The sequence below is a fragment of the Perca fluviatilis genome, chromosome 12, assembly GCF_010015445.1.
Source record: "Perca fluviatilis chromosome 12, GENO_Pfluv_1.0, whole genome shotgun sequence".
NCBI lineage: Eukaryota > Metazoa > Chordata > Actinopteri > Perciformes > Percidae > Perca > Perca fluviatilis.
The window spans coordinates 10,245,587-10,260,074 of NC_053123.1; the positions used below are offsets into that span (position 1 = coordinate 10,245,587).

General features: G+C 38.9%; 1 long non-coding RNA gene across 1 annotated transcript in view; it reads left to right on the top strand.

The window, feature by feature from the left end:
- Positions 1-4,589: 4,589 nt before the first annotated feature.
- LOC120570334 overlaps positions 4,590-14,488 on the top strand; it is a 71,621-nt gene continuing 61,722 nt past the window's right edge. Inside the window, exon 1 of the long non-coding RNA XR_005641044.1 lies at positions 4,590-4,760. This is a non-coding gene — a long non-coding RNA (uncharacterized LOC120570334). The remainder of the gene's footprint in view (positions 4,761-14,488) is intronic.

Genomic DNA, 14,488 nt, shown 5'->3' on the forward strand with positions numbered 1-14,488 from the left:
AACATTTAAGTACAATTTCTTCAGTTTGTTCCCATTTACTGTATGTAACTAAATCCAGATGGTACAACACTTACAGCACCTACATGTGGCAAAACATTGATTAACCCACATGTCCATTGTCCACATGCTCTAACGATATAATAATAATAATAATAGTAACCCTAATGCACCTTGTGTGTTTTTGTCCAGTACTAAACTTATTATAACATCCACACTGTACTTGATGAGTAATTTGAATTATTTCAGCCCATAGTCTGCAATTTTATAAAGGTTACAGGCAGAGCAAATGCATTTGTGTGCTGCATTGTGACACAGCTGGCATCATTTTAAAGGTTAGAAAATATATTAGTAAGGCATTAACTCCTGGACCCTTAGAAATAAAAGCTTCTCCTCAGAGTGCCTTCTCTGCTACTGCAGGGAGCAGTTTGTATCTGAATCATAAAAGCAAAATATATATATAGAACATGCACACATTGTCTTGTAGGTAGATGTGGTAAAATGTGTACGGTAGCCTAGTAGCTGGCACATTGTTGGAGTCGCACAGAACAGAACAGGCATTTATTGCTTCCGCACATGTTACGGAGAAATTATGGAGTGACGATAATGTGCAATAAATTGATACTTAATTTGATATATTAAATGCAATCGGTGGCTGTTTGAGAGCATATTGATTCATGCTTCGTGATAACTGCTTGGTGACAAATTGCAACGGCATCACTGACAGATTGTCTCGCTTGACTACACTCAGGCTTTATCTGTGTACAGTGCATGAGTCCCGTTAAGTGCCACTTTTTGAAGCAACTCCCTTTTAACGGAACGCTGACCTCAGCAAAAAGTCACGCGGGTACTGTTTAAAGGAGGGTTGGGAACTGTGAGGCTGTGTGATTAGTCAAGAAAAGGAGCCTGAAGTTTAATTAAAGCCATCAGGCAATTAGGAGCCAGCACGATAGTGCTTTACAATGCATTTCTGTCTTGTCCATTACCCAGGCTTAATCAAAGAAGTTCCTCCACTGATGTTATGAGCTATAAATGTTACGGCAGTATATGGGTCAGCCACATGGAGACTGCTGTTGAAATAAAGCATTTGATCAATTAATTGCAGACACACTATTTGATTTTTTAGAAAGCTTATTATCTAAATGTAAGTAAGCTGTAAGTAATTAGGTTGTATAGATTTACCTAGATGAAAAAAGCCACACTGGGTAAGCATTGGGTTTGTAGCACAACACATTTCATTGGGAAATCGTTATTGAAATGGTCAAATGATGCTAAGATTGGCTGCTGTGCATATGCTAATTAAATGTTCTGCAAGAGAAAGTATTGTTCTCCATGTTGTTTCCCCTGTAAGTGCCTTCTAAACTTTAAAGTTGTGGTATATTTATTGATGGATGACATCATTAGTATCCATGGTTGATCAATTGCAGGGGTGTGAAGGATGAGGTACAACAGTGGGGAGGTGCAGACACAGTATCCACATTGATCTGCAATCGCCTGTGTGCCAGACACAGACATGCAGTAATGGAGTGTGAAAGTGGAGAAGATGAAAAGTAACAGATGAGGAAAAATGAACTTGACCAAGTACACAGCCGCTGTGAGACCCGGGATTCATCGTAATGATTCGACAGTGTCAATATTTTTTACGGTAGCTCCATTAGCAACAACTGTGGCTCATTAATATGTATACGGCGGCTCTGGATGACCTTCACAATCAGTGCTGCTGTGCCACTTCCATCAAATTGAACAGGACTAGGAGAAAAAACTAGGAGAAAGATCTTTCTTTGCCAACGGGCACATGCAATTAGTCCATTCGCACCTAATGAGGTCCTGACATTAAACTGTAACATTGTAACTGAGAAAAAAGACATGTCTAAAATGTATAGAGTTAGATCACAGTATTGGATGACTCAGCTTTGCTTTTTTTTTAAATGCCCCTTGCTGATTTTTTAGTCAATGAAGGTAGTTACAGATTGGCAGAACAATAAACCCTGGAGATGCACAATATTTAACAACGAAACATGCCATTGGCTTGAAACGACTGTGAAATAACCTTTACATTTAAATTTCTAATATCAGAATTAATAAACAAACTTTAACATGCGACCCAACTCTTTCTCTATTTTGTTTAGCTGATTCAATTAAGCTCTTGGGTCTCATTTGTTGGTTAAGCTCTAGACAATTTTTTACCAATGACTAGGTCAGGGGTCTTCAATGTTTTTAGGCCAAGGAACCCTCAGCTGAAAAAGAGACTGATCAGGGACCCTTTACTATATATTTATTGTATAAAACAGTTGTATGTTACTGTAAACTGGGCTTACAATACTGTGTAAGGCAGCCTCAAGCCTTTACATACATTTTTATGGTGCATACAATACTAAGCTATTAAAATAATAATTGTTGACATATTCATATATTAAAGCATTATGTTCTAATGTTAAAATAAGGCATAGTGAATCCTTAAGCTTTGTGGATGGCTACCTTAATGCTACCTGCTGTATCTTTAGGCCAGTAAGCCTATCATCAATGTTGTGTAAATGTGATTAATGCTAATGTATATTTTCAGACTTATATATATATATATATATATATATATATATATATATATATATATATATATATTTTTTTTTTTTTTTTTTTCTAACTATTTAAAATAATTTGGTGGCCCCCCTGCAGCAACTCTGAGGACCCCCTAGGGGTCCTTGACCCTGTGTTCTCTCTGGACTAGGTGACGTGTGTCAAAATATGGCTGTGGCATAGTCTCAGCTGTTCATACAGTACAGGCCAAAAGTTTGGACACACCTTCTCACTCAATGCATTTTTTTTATTTATTTTCATGACTATTTAAATTGTAGATTCTCACTAAAGGCATCAAAACTATGAATGAACACATATGGAATTATGTACTTAACAAAAAAGTGTGAAATAACTGAAAACATGTATAACATTATGTAACATTATATTTTAGATTCTTCAAAGTAGCCACCCTTTGCTTTTTTATTATTAATTCCAATAATTAACCAAAACAAAGCACACCTGTGAAGTGAAAACCATTTCAGGTGAGTAGGTCATGAAGCTCATTGAGACAACACCAAGGGTTAAAAAGCAAAGGGTGGCTACTTTGAGGAATCTAAAATATAAGACATGTTTTCAGTTATTTCACACTTTTTTGTTAAGTACAGTACAGGCCAAAAGTTTGGACACACCTTCTCATTCAATGCGTTTCCTTTTTATTTTCATGACTATTTACATTGTAGATTCTCACTGAAGGCATCAAAACTATGAATGAACACATATGGAATTATGTACTTAACAAAAAAGTGTGAAATAACTGAAAACATGTCTTATATTTTAGATTCTTTAAAGTAGCCACCCTTTGCTTTTTTATTAATAAGGGAAAAAATTCCACTAATTAACCCTGACAAAGAACACCTGTGAAGTGAAAACCATTTCAGGTGACTACCTCATGAAGCTCATTGAGAGAACACCAAGGGTTTGCAGAGTTATCAAAAAAAGCAAAGGGTGGCTACTTTGAAGAATCTAAAATATAAGACATGTTTTCAGTTATTTCACACTTTTTTGTTAAGTACATAATTCCACATGTGTTCATTCATAGTTTTGATGCCTTCAGTGAGAATCTACAATGTAAATAGTCATGAAAATAAAGAAACACATTGAATGAGAAGGTGTGTCCAAACTTTTGGCCTGTACTGTACATAATTCCATATGTGTTCATTCATAGTTTTGATACCTTCAGTGAGAATCTACAATGTAAATAGTCATGAAAATAAAGGAAATGCATTGAATGAGAAGGTGTGTCCAAACTTTTGGCCTGTACTGTATGTGTATATGTATGGGCCACTTTGATATTTATATTCTATACATACAACAAGGCTGTGAATTCTGCAGATCACACATCTCACCTGGACTGTGTGTTGTGTAAAATCATAACAAAACATTAAAATGTGCAGTATCAACATCTGTGAGCACTTTGGAGTAAACAAGCATTTTCTAATCTCTCAATGAGTGTGATAGCAGATCATGGAAAAATCCACAAAAGCATAAACTTAACATCAATCTTTTTTAAACCCGTTTGAATTGTGCCACGCTTCCAGGCCAATAAAATGACCAGGAGTCGCTGGATAAAACATGTGTCACGATTGTGGGTTTCTGTTGTGGTTTTTTCCTGTTTTATTTTGTAGTGCTCTCTCTCTCTCTCTCTCTCTCTCCCTCCCCTGTGGACCTTTTTCACGGCAGACATTTTTTGACTTGTCATAGTAGGAAAAGCCCAGCTGAAATTGTTAACCTTAACGATGACTCAATTCCATCAAGTGTCCCAGTAAGCTATTTCAGTGAGTCAGCATGTACAATACCAGGGCCTCTCCTAAGTGGAATTAATGCTTTTGAATACACCTGTGCTTTTCCTACCATGACATGTCAACTTGTCTGCCCTGAAAAAGGTCTATTATGTCTTGTTTTACGTCCTGCCTTGTGTTTTCCTGCCGTCCTGATTGTCTGCCCCGCCCTGATGTGTTTCACCTGTTCCTGAGCCCTCGTGTCAACTGTCCCTTGTTTCAACCTTGTTAGCTTGTGTATTTAGTCTCTGTATTGTCTTTGTCTTGTATCAGTTCCTCATCTTGTCTTGCTTCTTTGTCTTCCCTTCCTGGTTTTCCCTGCGTCGTTCCTTCCTGGTTGTTTTTTTTTCCCCCTGTCATGTCTTCTGGTTATCTTCGTTTGTGCCTGCCTACCTCTGGACACCTTTTGTTGTAAGTATTTTGTTCAATAAATACCTCAGCTCTGCAATTTGGGTCCAAGCCTTGCAATCAGGTAAGATAATGTCACGTAGCTAAGTTACCTAGCAACCCAGTCCCGTGGAAGTACGTGAAATGGTCATGTTATTTAATCTATTGATTTGTGTTCACGGGGACGTTTTTCTTTTCGTGGTGGCCAGCACGAAAATGTAAACTCATGTATTTGAATGGGAAGCATATGTCGTGATCATAGCACGACTACGGTAGCGAGTAGTATGAAATGCCGAAAATCCACGTAAGGAGGTTGGTTGTGGTGGTGGATGGGTCAAACAATTCCGGACTTTCACCCCAGAGGCTGGGGATCGCGTCCCGCGTGTGGCGTTTTGTTTCCCCCGATAACCGTCCCGTTATTGTCGCGCGTTCCCTGCAGCCGTCTCCCGGCGTGTGAGGCGTCCTTTCCCCGTTTGTTTTTTTCCTAAACCCAATCTCCGCCATCCCATTCTTGTGTGGCGTTTGCTTTCCCCGTTAATCTCCCTATAGACCATTTTGTGCTGGCCACCACGAAAAAAAACGACAAAAACGTCCACGTGAACACGAATCAATAGATTAAAAATAACGTGACCATTTCACGAACTGTGGTGAGACCGTGTTGTGTCTACCTAGCTAGGAAGCAAGGTTACGTGCAATGTGCGAGACGAGTGAAGCTCACTGAGCGTTTTCACACAAAATGAAATCGTCCTATGACAAACCTATGACAAACAGTGACTTGTAAAATGATCTTTTAAATTGGCAATGTGGTGTGCTTTAATGGATTGTCAGTGATGTCTTTGCTTTAGCACGTTCAGGCAGTTGCAGCTGGCTGGTTTGCTCAATTTAAGTATTTTTATGCTCTCCTTGTCGCTTGAGGTTTGATTTATTATAGCATGAATTGTTGGGGTTTTATCGCTGTCCTGGATACTGCAACGTCTACTGTTGCTGGTTTCTAAATTTGCTACGTAATGGTGTTGGATTTATGTGCATTCATATGCTTGATTGCAAATTACTTTGATGAGCTAAATGTGTTGGTTGTGTATAAAATATGTTTCAAGATGTCGAAAGTAATGAAATATAAAATGGTCATGGGCATATTTTCCACCATTGTTGTTGGAGCTGGTAAGAGGCTTTTCTTTCCAGCTCACAGCAAAAAAGGTCTCTTGCAGAGGGTAATTTGTGCATTATGGATAATTTTTGCTCTCATATTTTTCCTTTTTTATATTGGGTCCATTGGAAACCCACTGTGATAACTTCAGGAAGTCGGTGCTTGAATTAGAATAACAAGGTGCCAGTACTTGAAACCAGAAGCCTGCATACAATGTACATGCAGGGTTTAAGTGCATGAATAACAGGACTAGGAGGGGGAAAAAATGTGTGCATATTTATAAATGTAATACAATTCAATTACATTTTATTTAGTGTCAAATCACAACAGGAGTTATCTCAGGACACTTTAGATAGGGTAAGTCTAGACCACACTCTACAATTTACAAAGACCCAACAATTTCCCCCAACAAAAGAAAAAACAGACCATGAATGGCCAGAGAACGTTGCCAGTGTGCTCAGAAATCTTCTCAAACACTTTTCCCTCACATTGCTGCACATCTTTACCTCCTTTTGCAGCACGTTTCTCCATACTCAGCCAAGCATTACAATACTTTTCATTGGGTTTATGTGATGGCTTTACTGTTCTTCATATCCTAATCGAATCTTGCAGTTGCCCTTTGCTAGCGCTCAGGGCGGTGCGAGGACTTTGCTTGCTCACACAGCCGTGGTGTCGTGCATACACAAGCAGTGATGGTGTTACGGTTTTTGCCGAATCAAAAGTATTACACAATTATCAAAACCTTACACTCAAGGAGCAAAACATTGGCCCAGATGTGCACCACTATAAGCAAACTGTCAGCCTCACACTTTTGGCAAAACCACACACACAGTGATTTGCAAACCACTAAACACACTTGTATATATTGGACGCAGAAGTATATCATGATGTCACTTCCTTGCAATTCCAAAGCACTGACTGTCAAATGACCACACCTATGAGCCAATCTGTGAAACGCAACCATCAGGTGCGTAAACACATGGTTGCTTAATTGTACACCCACCATTCACTATAAAAATGCAGCAGGTAAGTTCACCTGCCTTCAACCGAAATGGAAGGAGTCAGAAGAAGAGGGAAAGTGAAAGGGGGGGAATCCACAGAGGAGGAGGGGAAGGAGGTAGAAGAGGTACCCCTCATTGAGGCCATGGAGGACACCTGTGAACAGGTTGACTGTGCAGCTGTGCAAGGATGGATTCGATATTCAAGACGGTTCTTCCCACGTTGTCTTGCCAATGAGGCTATATCGCCGGTGATGTTGATGAAATTCTCTGGCCAGATCCAGCTAGGTGAAGAGATAATGTCCATTTTCTGTACTTTTTCAGATCTTTTTTTTGTTTTGTTTTCTGTAATTGTAACCTGTATTGGATACAGTACTTTATATTTGTCCCTGTTATGCACATTACTGTAGTAGCTGTATGAAAACTGGGACATGCTTTGTTGTGATTTTTCCATGTTGACTGATTTGGGTATATGGAGAGAAATAAAAGATATTTTCCTCGGTCTGCAGCATTGGTCTTGTGTAGTGTTTGAACTTATTGTATATTTGCACTTTCTCTGTGTACTTAATTTGCAGTACTCTTATCACTGAGAAGTAGAATTGCTAAGTGTTTTAGGTTAGCAACAGCAGTGTGTAACTGGTTCAAACAGAATGAAGTCATATGAAACAAAGTATGTATTTTTTATTATTTTTAAAAAATTGGTTGTGCTAATTGTGTATATTGTTTTGAAAAACCGGTCCCTGCTTTCAAAATAGTGCTTAAGCAATCTAAAAAAAAAAAACTGTAAATTGTTACATGGGGGGAGAGGGGGGTTTAATCAGGGCTGTGTTAAATGTCTGCTTATATTGTGCTGTGATGTGGGGGTTGCAGATTGATGAGAGTCATCACACGTGTCCTTCATATTAGCATACTTCAGTGAGAGCAAGGAAACCATGTGTGGAGCTAATCCACTCATGTCTTCTGTCAAGTTCACACTAAAAACTCTGCTCATTATAATGAAAATGACCTGGGGATGAGCAGTACAAGCAAATCTGCAGGTGAAGGATTGGATGCACATGAGCCATATTTCCATTGGGATCACCTTGCTACTTGATGTGTTCTTCCTGTTATTGCTCAACACCCCCAGCACAGAGGCTACCTACAAGGCTCCAAAAATACCAGCTAGAAATCAAAACCACAACAATATAACCACTTTGTATTAAAACAATCTCCGGACAAGAGAACCTCATAATGCTACAATTATTGCAATAATATTGAAAAATATAACTAATTGAACTTTAATTTCATTGTTTATGGTTTAGCTCAAACACCCCTAACTTATTGGAAAGAGTGGAACGCGATCCCTATTATTAGTGTTTAAGTCAGTTTAAATTAAAAAATAAATATGCACTGGTGTGTCCTATGTGTTCCTGTTAGTGTTATGGGAAATTATAATTTCTATATTATTGTAGTGCACTGTATATGCCCAGGGACAACAGATGGAAATTAGCAATTCAAATTATAAAGGTGTGTGTCTCCCCTTTAGTCTCCATAACATGGCATAGCATGTTACCACTTTATGTACAACTGTTCATTTATCAGACAGACTGAAACTCAACTTCTAATAAATCAGAAAACAAATACACCAAAAATATGAACTAAATATCACGTATAGCCTATGGCATAATTTAAACAAGTCTCCCGAAAAGAAACTTGTGTGTGTGTGTTCGGAGTTTAACTCCGAAAAGACAGATTCCCGTTAATCTTATGATGGACATTTGTAGTGATATTTAAACAAACGATCTGTCAATGGCGAAATAAAAGCCTCTTATTTACGGGACCGGTCTAAAAGACCTCCGGCTTACAGCGGGGTCTCTGAGTGTGACTGTCCGAGCGACGAGCTTGCGGCCGCGTCACTTTATGGAGCTTCAAAAACTTTGCAGCAAATTGTCAATTCGGCAAAGATTTTCGCAAGACTGCCCATATTCGAAATCTAAACTGTTCATTTCTCACCTAAAATGTTCTCAGAAGTGAATTTAGTGATGAATAAGATGGCTAAAATTGTCCCGTTTTTGGGCTGTCTATGTACCGGCAACCCGACTATCATTGAATGCAGAAATGAATGTTGGGATACGAGTGCTGCGAAGTTCATACAAGTTACCAACCAATGCATCCTCGGTAAAATGGGCGTGTCAACAACATTTCCGGGAATCTTAACCGTTCTTGGTGAAATGCGAACTTGTGTATTGGGACAGTACTTTGGCAACACGAGATGACGTTTCGCAGGGACACAAGAACACAAGTCAATAGAAGAACACATATTGAGAAACGCCCATTGCCTCGCGATAAGACACCACGTGGCTTTAGAAAGCGCCACGTATTTATTTTTTTTAACAAAATGTTACGTTCTAAGTCATATTTTAACATTTTAAGTTATATTTTACATCTTACGGTGAATAACATGCCATTTCGGGTGGCACATGCCAGGTCATGCCACTTCCGGCTGCCAAATGCCACTTAAAAATCTAACATCCTACTGTGCCAGAGGCCTGAGGCCACGAGCCAATCAGTGTTGTGGAGCTCATATGGCAGCAGCCAGCTCTGACATGTTAATTAGTGATGACTTTCCCTTCTGGCTGCGATGTCAGACAGCTACAGCAAAGGTGAGATACTGCAGGGAAATATGCTGCAAACTTCCTAGAGCTCATCTCAGGTTTTGATCTGCTGGCATCGTTGTTATTGTTGTTCAGTTTCATTTATGGAGATGAAACTGGAGCTCCTCTGACATCTGCAGTGCTGACAGCATGTTAAAAAGGCACAGTTCTGCTGTGAGAGTTTGACTAGATACTCATTTCATTTTGGCATGTCTTTTCTTTCATTTCATGTTGATGTTTGAATATACAGTAGACAGTATGCTGTAGCTTAAAAGATATAGCTACAACAACCTGAATAAGAGCAATGTGGAGTCCAAAGCTAAGAAACACAAATGACATCAGGGATAATTATTTTCACATTCCCTTTTTATTTGACTGAATACAACTTTTGTAGAAGAGAACCATACTAGTCATTAACCCCTCACCTACTTCCATGGCATTGATCCACCTGACTTCACCTACTCCTAATCAAAAGTCTATTCTCACCTGACTCCACTCACTCCTAATCAGTGGTCTACTTTATAAGCCCCGACCATTTCCTTTGTTCTGGCAGCAACATGAAGCTGCATGTGAGGGCCCTCTGTCCCTTCGATTTAGGGACAAACCTACGGCTGTGCGTGATTTAAAAAAAAAAAAAAAAAGTCAAGCCTCATCATCTCCCATTGTTCTATTTGTGTGCATAGTGACAATAAATGTAGCCTGGATGCCAGCCGAACTTAGCCCCGCCCACAAAATTCGAGGTCGGGAAGTTCATATTCTGACTAGAATCTGAGTATGACCACGTCAGGCTACAATAAATGGCTTAAACAGTGAACTATGAGTTCCTGCATGGTTTCAGCGCAATTTCATTTTTGTCTCAAATCGTAGGCATCTCTCCTTGATCCGCTAGCTGCCTGCCCCCTGAATACACTGTGGAAAAAGCCCGGTCTCGGGAGACAACAAACGTCAAACAAACACTAGGGGCACAGGCTGTGCACCAAAATACAACAAACCACTCCAGCCAATCACTGAGAAGATGGTTGGGGGATGGGGGTTAGTGACATTTAGTCAGTTAGTCATGACAGTTACGGAAACATGGGGTAGGGGCGAGCTTGCTCTGTTCTGTTTGGTATTAACGTCAACAGAAGTGACGCCATGCAGAAACTCATAGTGCACCTTTTTAATACTGTTCATTCTTATCGATGTACCATGGTGGTGCTTGATGTCGAAATAAATGGTGGGAATACTGTAAAGAAAATTTCCTGAGCATTACAAACATTTAAATTCAGCTCTGAATTAAAAATAAAAAAAAATTATCATGAGCACAAAAATTTAAAGTGGTAGGGACTCTCTTGGTGAATGCCCTGGGTGAGCAGCAGCCTTCATCCTAATGAATGAGCTGCCATGTTCAGGCCCCTTATCCTGTCCAATGTCATATTTTCTCAGTCTGTTAATCCAAACATGAATTTTTTAGCTCTGGAAATGGATGATTTCTCATTGAGCGCTCCATTACCAAGACTGCCTTGTGCAAGCCGCTGATCGCAGTGAGCTCCTCAGAGAGTGCTCATTTTAATAAAGGCCTCAAGCCACGCACGAACAAAACTTAGAAGCTCCAGACATGCTGACCTTTTATCATGCAGTCATTTTTTTTTTCTTCTGGTGCTCTTAAAGGGGAACATGTAAAAACCCTTGGGACCAACAGGAATTAGCTCTTAATTAAAGCAAGCTGCACATCACATGTCCAGTCCCTGTGGCAGTAAATGTTAGTTGCAGAGGTAGCAAATGTGTACCGTAACAGTTCTTGTTGTTACCCTCAAATCAAGGATATTCCTTGGTTTGCTGATGTCTTCATTCAAAACAGGGTTTATTGTCCCACACAGGCTGAATAAAAGGTCAGCTGAGCAATATTTCTGACATTAGATTTTAAAAAGTAATAACGTTCCACTGATTGTCAGTTGCATCCCCTTTATCATGGCTTCGTTGTGCCAGTAGCCTCTGCACATGAGACATGATTTTCAGTCACTTTCTGATAGATCTGCTTTTTGGCTTGTGAGTGCAAATCTGTCATTCATGTTCCAGCGTGTCAACCGTTCCAACTTAATGTCAGTGCTCAGTATTAAGGAACTTGCCTATGTAATTAAGTTGTTAAAGGGATAGATTGGATCTTTTGAAGTGGGGTTGTATGAGTCACTTATCCACAGTCAGTGTATTGCCTACAGACGATGGCGGACGTTAGCCCCCAGTTTGGAGAAGCAGAAAGGAGTACTGGCATGGAAGCTAAGCAATGTACTGCTGTGGACTGGGGTAGAAGCTAAATGTATTTCATCCATTTAATAAAAAAAATAAAATAAAAAAAAATAAAAAAACACCTAAAATATCAGTTTAAGTATACGCTATATTTAGAATATTTTCACTGAACTAACCCTTTAAAACACTTAAGTTGCTAAATAGATACTATGTTTAGCTGCTTCCCCAGTCCACAGCAGTACATTGTTTAGCTTCCGTATCAGGTCTCCTGTCTGCTTCTCCAAATCACCATCTACAATACACTGACTATGGATAAGTACCCCCATTTAAAAAAAATAAATAAAAAATAAAAGAAAGAAAACACTTCAAAACATCTGAATTATCCCTCACCAAGGCAAAGACACATATTCTCAAGCCCAACTCCAAGGACATATGTTTGTGTACAGGATTCAAAATTAGCACCACCATGCAAGTGGCTGATAGAGTTGCTTTCCCATCAGCCCAAAAAACAATGGTAATCTATTAAGTGACTGGTAAAAAATGTAACATTCACTAGCCATTTGGTGGACAAAAAAAGTTAATTTTGAACCTTTTACTGTCAACATAGGCATGTAATGTCCATACAGAATGTGTAGTCTGCGTTTCAATGGTGACAGTGATAACACCATTCTCTCCACAATGTGGCTCTCTGCTGCTCTAAAAGACTGCAGACCAAGGTCATAACTGAATAATGTAGCAACATGTAGCCAAGCAAGATTACTGAGTTACAGTTACAAATGTGATTGTGAATGCATTATTGCGTGTAGTGAAAAATCCGCAAGCCACGTCATTATAAAACACAAAAGTCGTTTCCAACTGTGCAACCATGTAGGATTCAAACAGTGTTATGACGGTCATAAATTTAAGGCAATTCAAGCTTGCAAATATGGGATCGGTATATCAAAAGTACAGTATATTTTAAGCCTGAGGTTGAAGAATGGAGTTTAATTTTATTCAAGTTATTAAGATGTGGGTCAGTCATCACATAAAGTGGATGTTATAGAGTGTTTTAAAGGTCTTGCAGATGATTTGAATTTCATACAGTATAATGAGGTGTTCATGAATGGCACCGGTAGTCCATGCATTGCATATCAGTATCTGTACAAAGTTAAGTAAGCACTAAGTGCCCTGATATTATAAATGACAAAGAAGATGGAGGCAAAGCGTACCACAATGTGAACCTGAAGCTTGCCGTGTATTAATTCGTGTATATCATGCCAAAATCACCATCTTTTGTCAATACAAGACCAAAGATTCATGGTAACATTTGTTGCCTCCCATGATTGTCGTTGCCTGAAGCAGAAGTATTGTTCGTGGTAAAATATTCTTACCTCAAGGTTCACTTTTGCAGACCCTTTAACTGTATCCCACGATCTTCTTCAGCAAATGGAACTTGTTCCTGTGCCATCACATGTTGACAGTTAGTGTTACTGTTTAAAGCTGTGAAACAGGGTCATAATGTGTAGAAACAGCTAGTGAGTGAAACTTTGATTTAGAATATTTTACTACAGATATGTGTTCCCAAGGTTAACAATCAATATGCATGCTTAGCATTTGTGTTGATGCATTGATTTGTTGGTTCAATTGTTTAACAGAACTATGTTTGAGGGTTTCCAATGTTGTTTTTTGGCCCCATCCAGCCAATCAGGAAAAAATATTAATGTAATACATAATTAAATCACACAACCTATATCAACTGGATTTTACACGATGTGGCCCACAAATATGTGGACACCTGAACATATTGCACCTATGTGTGATTGCTGAACATCTTATTCCAAAACAAAGGCCATGCTGCTTTAACAGCCTTCACTTCTCCAAGATAGTTTCCCACAACATTGTGTGGAACCTGGCTGCAGGGATTTGATCCCATTCAGAGAGCATTAGTGAGGCCCAACAGTGATGTTGGGTGATAAGGCCTGGCTCCCAGTCAGCATTTCAGTTCATCCCAAAGGTGTTGGTGGGGTTGAGATCAGGGCTATGTGCACGTCAGTCAAGTTATTCCACACCAAACTGGAAAAAACATTTCTTTATGGGAGTTTCTTTCTGCATTGTCATGTTGTAAATATCTTGTCTAAAATATCATTGTATATAGCTGTGAAATTGTCCTTCATTAAAACTATGGGGTCTAACCAAAACAATTAAAATAGGCCCAGACCAATTCACAAATATATGGACAGGACTGTCCACGTACTTTTTTTTTCAATATGTGTAAGTGTATGCTTGATATGAAACTATCATTGAGTGTCTTTTTTTTTTTTTCAGCCAATGACCGTTGTATTGCAAGTTACTACAATGTAATTAGTAATCAGTAAGCCTCACCCATGCTGTTGTGCTTTGTAACTGATAAATAATGATGGAATAATCTCATCAAAAATAAATTTTTAAGTTGTATTTTACTGACGAGTGTGTGTCAGGTGCAGATTTAAAGTGTATGCACATTGTTTTGTTTGTCTGTGCCACCCTAAAAAAACATTCAAATGTATCCTATGTGTAGGGATTCTAATGGCAAGTATATTTTAAATAAAGCATGTGATGTTTAGTACATATCAGATTAATTTCTTTAACATTGCACCTCTGCAGAAACCGCTAACAGCGAGAGAACACCAACAGTACTTAGCTCCATGAGCTAGTCACAGTACAAGTGCAAAAGATCAGGGTACACTACATTTTCATTTTCACTTACTGCTTAGAAAATACATGCCTTGC